The following is a 7,077-nucleotide window of genomic DNA, read 5'->3' as shown; positions in this document are numbered from 1 at the left end:
ATAACTTGCACGTAGACTTTGTTGTGGTCATTCTCACTAATCCTGAAAACAGAATCAGCCCTGGTAGTCTGGCCCAGCACAATCTAATAACCTAGCACGTACATCACCTTACTTGATTTTTCCAAACAGTACACAAGGCAGGCAGGAAAAGTGACATTATCCCCAGTTCATTAAAAAGCAATGTAGGACTCAAGGAGGTTATGTTCTTTATCTCAGTTTGTAGAGCCAGGAAATACATGAGATAAACTCAAGTCCAGGTCTTTTGAACCTTATTTCTCTGCTCTGTGAAGAAGGGTTGATTGAGCTGCTTTCTTTAGAATGGGCAGGTATTGTAGACCTAGGCAAACTGAGAATTAACAGTACAATTAATTCCAGATCATTTTGGCTTGGTTTCTCCGGGCAAAGCAATGTTCACCTCTCTTCATTTTTGTAGGCTAACCCATACATTTTTCACTAGCTGCATTGCCTGGTTTCATGACTACTGTCCACAGTCAACCCCATATATATCATCATGTGGTAAACTAAGTCAAGAGGCAGTACCATGGGGAGGAATTTATATAGAGAAAGTTGTTTCACAGAGCTCAAAGATGGGAAATAAAAATAAAACCAGACATTGGTCCATATAAACTAAAGATAGGACCTATATGCTCAAGAAGTTTATCATACGAGAGAGAAAATTTTCTTATATTTATGAAGCATTGTTTTCTTTCTCCGAGTGTCATATATCCAAGCAGCCAACCATATGTCTGTTCTCTTGGGAATGCTATCAATTTATGGTGGCTGGCTTACCAGCCACAGATGATGAATTTTACTTTATAATCAGCTTGTCGTTGATAAGTAGGAACGTGTAATGCAAGATGAGCTAGGTAAAAGGATAGGAAAGAATCACATTTTAGTGCTCGCCATATACTCTAGATGACAATGCTTAGTAAGGCTGGTCATGGGAATCTACTCATCACTTGGTCTAGGAAGACATCTGTGCTCGAATGAAAGGGGGCGTTCGCCATGAAGAATGGGAGTGTGAGGAACCCAAGAAGAGTCAATGTTGATTGGAGAAGGGGGTAAGCCTGGGTAGAGGGTGAATGCCATTTTGATTTGACATCTCTCTGATCCTGGACCAATATGAAAAACAATCAACTCCTCGGCTAGGTCCTTACAGATAAGACTCTATTGGAAAATGAAAGTCAGTGAGAGCTCTTAGCTTTGATGATTTGGGGAGAGAAGGCACCTAAATTGACCTTAATCCTACCCTTTTATTAATCCACTTAACCGCCTTTGTTCTATATGTGACGACTAATTTGGGGGCATTTTTTCCTTCTCTTTGGCTATTCACCCCTATGGTACTACAACTTCTTTCTTAGTGTCTCGTTCTCTCTCTCTGTCTCTTGCTCACCAGGTCTTGGGAAATTGCTTTCATCCTTCTTGAGGCATCCACACCATTGTAACAAGGATGACTTGTTTCACTATAGAGATCATTCAATAGTTTTAATAGCCCACTGGTCTCTTTATTTAGCAACCCAGTGATATTCTGCTAATTCAAGCACCCGAAGAAAAAAATTAATGTGGTACCTTCTTTCTGATTATACTTTATGGCTTAGTTAAAATGTTACCTTTTCAACAGGACAGTCTATGACCCTAGCAGCAAAATTAAGTGCTACTCTTCCTTCTGGGAGTAACTGGTCCACAATTCTGTCAATGATTATATTGTATTTTATACATTTTAATATGTCTGTCTCCAGAGATAAAGGGGGAACTGGTTCAGGCAGGGGCCCAATCTCCCCTATGCATGTAACCCCAGCACCTAATAATGTCTGTCACTTAAGAGATGGTCAGTGACTATTAGTCGAAAGAGCTGCTCAAACTTCTTTCATTAAAATAATGAAAAACAGAGGGTTGAGTCCGATTATTCCGATTGAAACCGATTATTCTTCTCTAGGCAAAGTGTTTGGGCCTGTGTTATTTGTTAGAACAGAAATGAGTTGGCATTTATGCTTATGGAATAAGTTAGAAATCTATAATTGTCAATTCATGCTGATTTTAATGAAATCAAAACTCAAAGTGTGAAACCATCCAAATAAATATAATTTTCCCCAAACTGCTTTGATATGAAAAAGACTCTTCGGCACAGCGCCAGTTAACTATCTTAGTCACCCACACAGACGCAAAAAGGCTCCTTCCATCTGATTATAAGTTTCTGCAAATAGCAAAAACGCTCAAAGCATTCCTGGCTGTTCTCCCTGTACGTGCGCCTTCCCGACCTGGAGCAAACAGGATGGACTGATTCTGTCACTTGCGTAGACAGATCTGATCTCTGTCTCAATTTTCAAGTGTTACAAGTCCTATCGACTATGGTTTTAGTATTCAAAAGAAATCATATAAAATGTATTCATAAATATGATGTTTTCACACTTGGTCTAGTATCTTATGGCCAAGGCATGCATTCATAGTTGAATTAGAACAGATTAAGCGAAAATACTGATGTGTTCTAGTCTGCAGTCCTTGAGTGTATTTTTTAAGGGTCTTTGTTTTTGAAAATGTCAAGCTTTTGTTTCATATTCTTCCACTCTTTGCCCACTACTGGTATCCCTGCTTCAGTTAATTGTTCCAAACACCTGCTCCAAACTCAGCCCCTGAACAAACAAAAACTACAGGGAACTTGACAGCAAAGCAAATATATGCAGATACAGGAGTTTTATAGAACCTGCCCTCTTACTAAATGTGTAAACACTCAGACTGAAAAACAAGATTGTCTGCAGATGTATCTCCTGGCAAATGAGGGAGACGTTCCCCATGGAGGCCGGTTTATGGAGGCGGTGAAGGCACGGTAAACATGTCTGCCTACCCCTTGACATGGTGTTCCAGATGGCTGCATAGACACAAGGCAGACCCAGTCAGCTGGCTCAGTTTCTAGCAAAAGGAAGGAACTCGCCCCCGTTGGGCCAGAGCAGGCTATGTCTCCATCCATGTGTAATAGAGCAGACAGGTAGTTTCAAAGGTCCCCACCCCTCATTATCTGAATGAAGGAACTTTTCCAGCACCGGGAATAGATCAAATGTCTTCACAGCAAGATTAGAGCTTCGCTAAAAGTAAGAGCCTGGTCTTTGCCCAGGAGGTGATAAATTTCCCGTGCTAGCAACAGTGAAGACTTGGGAAGTGAATAAAGAAATGTCTCTAAGCCTCTCTTAGGCATGTCATAAAAGGGCACATTCAATATAACTCATATGAAAAAGTAATGTCTGCTGGTGCTCGGGAAGGAGAGGCAGAGAATGGCAGTGCTTTCAGCAGCAGTTCAAGGAGGAAGCTGCCATAGACGTTTCCATCACTGAATATACACAAAGAGATTGTCTCCATCCCACCAGCCTCCTCCCCCAAGTAGAGCTGAGCTGGAGTGAGAGGGTCTATAACTCCGTCTCACCAGCAGACCTACTTTGGAAAACAAACAACACTGAAGCAAAGAGATACAGGCTGGGTCATCACCTCTGGTTTAGTGATAGTTTTCTTTTTTTAATTTCTGTTTTAATATTTTCCTTTTTGCTTATTTTATTTTATTTTATTTTGCAGGGGGGGGGTAATTAGATTTATTTATTTATTTGATTTTTCAGTGGGAGGCACTGGGGCTTGAACCCAGGACCTCAGGCATGCGAGGCATGTGCTCTACCACTTGAGCTATACCCTCCCCCAGTTAGAGTTTTAAAAGTATTATTTTAAAATCAGGAGAATTTTTTTTTAAATTTTTAAAAATCTAGCAACAACTTTTTAAAATTGAAATGTAGTTATTTCCAATATTGTGTTAGTCAGGGGTACAGCAAAGGGAGTCAGTTATTTTTTCCAGATTATATTCCATTGTAGGTTATTATAAGATATAATGAACCGAGTTCCCCGTGCTATACAGTAAATCCGTGCTGCTTATCTATCTGACGTAGCGCAGTTGGTACCTGGTGCTCCCGTGTGCCTCATTCGTCCAACAAATAAGGAGTGTTTTTCTTCACTTTCACTTTTTTTGATGTCGTTGCGGAAAAAGTGAGAACCCAAACCAGCGTGGTTCCAAGGGTCTCTCTGGGTTGGCAGTACAAAGGAGAAGCATGAAGACTGAGAAAATAAAACAGAAGCGCAAAGAAGACAGAGCTACAGAAGGAGAAATCACAAGGACCATTAAGTGAAACAGAAGGACTCCTGGAGGGCTTAGGGACCGAGGCGTCCAGCAAGACCTTGCACTCAGGGAGGCAGGTTGGTAGGACGCGCAGACGCTGAGTGGGACCTGGAGGCCCGCCAGCGCGGAGGCACGGAGGCACGTCTTTGCGCGGTCTTGTTTCTGTGGGTAAATGCCAAGGCTGGCCCTGGGCTAACTGAAATGAGCAGCTGCGTGGGTCACGTCGGTACGAGAAGCAAGTATTAACAGGTGCAAGGGGACACAGGCTTTTCCTTTGTCAGTATTGAAGTAAACAGGTCACGCAGTTCATTTGTCTTCTTCACGTGTAAAACTCCAGGCTCAAATTGCAAGCAGCCTTTGGCATCTCCTATGTGTCTGTCAGTGAGTTTAGGCTGCCCCTGGCTTCCTGAATTCCAAACCAGGCAGTTACTCATGTCCAGGAGGAAGCAGAAGTTGGGGGCTCTGTCTTCAGGTGCTGATGCCCTGGATGGATTGCAAAATCACAGGAACTTCCAGCAGGCGTCGAGTGGCTTCCCAGATACAGATTGCATCTTAAAGTGGTTTTGTTTCAAGAAGCCTCTGGTGGGGGCAGAAAACCTCTCTCCCATTTCTGATTCCATTCAGGGCCACTATAATCTTGTTCTTGTTTGCTTGCTTCGGGCATGAAAAACACCAAGGCCGGCCCTGCCAAGTGGTTCATTCCTTCCGTGTCCCTGGTCGTCTCTGTTAAAGAAATTGAGCTAAAATGGTTGCTGGGAGTTACAAAAAATTAACATTCTCGCCACAAAAACTTCAGATTGGAGGAAAGAATCTGTAAGTGGGGTTTAATGATCCATCAAAGCTATAGGGTTTAATTTTACAGCAGAAATATTTTTCATTTATGTTTATTAATGTGTGAGTTTTTCAACAGAGGAAGAAAGGGAACTTCGAGCTATAAAACAGAAGCATAAACAGTTGATTTCATCATTGTGGACTGTAGACATTTTCTGTACACTGAGTTGGAGTGTTCAGGGGTCCACAAAGGTTCATCTCCAACACAGGTTCTTATTCCAAACAACTTGGAATTCTGCCATTTTCTGGAGGCTGGATTAGATAAATGTTTTTGTTTTTTCCACCTCTTCCATAGCGTACTACCTGAGCGTTTTGACAAGTCTGCTGTTTCACGTAAGGCACTGTTCATCTTATTTTACATTCTGTGTATAAAACAATACCGAAAGACCTAAAACATTTCTGTTTTACCTTAATATTCGGAGTCATACATCTGTGCCAAACGTATGAAATTTTGTATGTTTCAGACCTGCCACAGATCCCATGAGAGATTATTAATAACGTTAATAAGAAATGTCTTCTTGTTGAATCTCAGGTGATGCTGAAGACAACGTGTTACCCTAGCTGGGGACCTTTCGCTGCCACAGCACCTCCTTCTTCTTCCTGCCACTTTGAAATAAAGCTGATGAGTTGAGCTGACTGCATGTTATTAATTTGTATTTAAAGAAACAAGTCTGGGAAGGGATAAATTGGGAGTTCGAGATTTGCAAATACTGACTACTATATATAAAAGATAAACAACAAGCTTCTTCTGTACAGCACAGGGAACTATACTCAGCAGCCTGTAGTAACCTATAATGAAAAAAATATGAAAATGAATGTGTGTATGTTCACGTAAGACTGAACCATAGGATGTTCACCAGAAATTGACACAACATTGTGAACTGTACTTCAACAAAAAAGAATACAAATTTAAAAAAAGAAAGAAAGAAATGAATCTGATTTTCTGATTTTGCTTCATTTTGTTTTGTTTCAGAGAGCTGGCATGTAAAAGACAGAGGACCCTAATTTTTGTCCATTTTTCTGGAATCAGGGCTAACTTGGCATTCCACTGTGATAGTCGTGGACAGGAGAAATGGGAAAGGTGAGGTTCATGGGAGCCTTTGGGTGTGAAAACAAGGCTGCACACCCTTGATTTGTGGAATCAGCATCGCCTGTGGCTGCAACATTTAGATGGAGGAGCTGGGAGGCTCGGCCACTCGTTTGTCTCTATGGTCTGCCCCTGGAAATGGGAGCATCGGCTTTTCCATGAGCCCTACTGCAAACTGAGCATTGCTTTATTCCAGGTTAAATTTTTTCCTGTTTCCTCCAAGCTCATCAGCCTCTTTGGCACCTTGTGGAATACGTTAGCCATGAGTTATTGATCTGGAGATTCCAGGTCAATCTCATTGTCCAATTGATGGAGGAATTCGTCAAACATTTACTAAGCACCGATTCTATGCCAGGCATTGTTTTACATCCTGGAAAACCCTTAAGGCACCCATGGTCTAGTGAAGGATGCAAAACATATTTGCAACCAGTTAGAAGACAGTGCTGTGCGTGCCAGGGTGAAGGAACACTGAGGGGCCCGTATCTAACTCTGTTTTCAAGATTAGAGGAGCTTTCCCACAAGCAATTTCTTTAGAACAGGCACTTGGCAGGTGAGCGGGTGTTGGCCAGGCAGAGGAACCAGCATAGATGGAAACAGGGGACATCACGAAACGGGCTTATTTAGGGAAGAGCTCAGTGTGGCTGGAGCAGAAGGCCTATAGAAAACTGGAAGATCAGTCTGGAAGATAGGAAGCCACATTTGCCATTTGGGGGGAGTTGGAAGCTATAGAATTTTAACTTCTACCTTCAGGCAGTGGAGTGCCAACTCAAGTCAAGTCCATCCTTGCATTGTTATTACATGTAACAAAGCCGTACCGATAAAACACTCCAAAAGGATAACTATAAACAATAAATAAATAGGATCTAAGTGTAACGAGGAGGGTAATCCAGAAGAAACTTAGATGAAATGAGACACTTGCTGTGCATATTTGAGAGAAAGATGGTATTTGCCACAGCATGTTATTCCCTCCCAGAATTCTCTGGCAATACTCTCTTTTGTTTAAGGACAT

General features: G+C 41.8%; 1 non-coding gene across 1 annotated transcript; it reads right to left on the bottom strand.

Moving 5' to 3' along the window:
• Positions 1 to 3,603: 3,603 nt before the first annotated feature.
• TRNAA-CGC lies at positions 3,604 to 3,676 on the bottom strand. Its single transcript has one exon. It is a non-coding gene; the product is annotated as a tRNA-Ala (tRNA).
• Positions 3,677 to 7,077: the final 3,401 nt, after the last annotated feature.

The sequence above is a fragment of the Camelus ferus genome, chromosome 34 (genome assembly GCF_009834535.1).
Source record: "Camelus ferus isolate YT-003-E chromosome 34, BCGSAC_Cfer_1.0, whole genome shotgun sequence".
Lineage (NCBI taxonomy): Eukaryota > Metazoa > Chordata > Mammalia > Artiodactyla > Camelidae > Camelus > Camelus ferus.
This window is presented reverse-complemented; position numbering and strand designations above follow the sequence as displayed.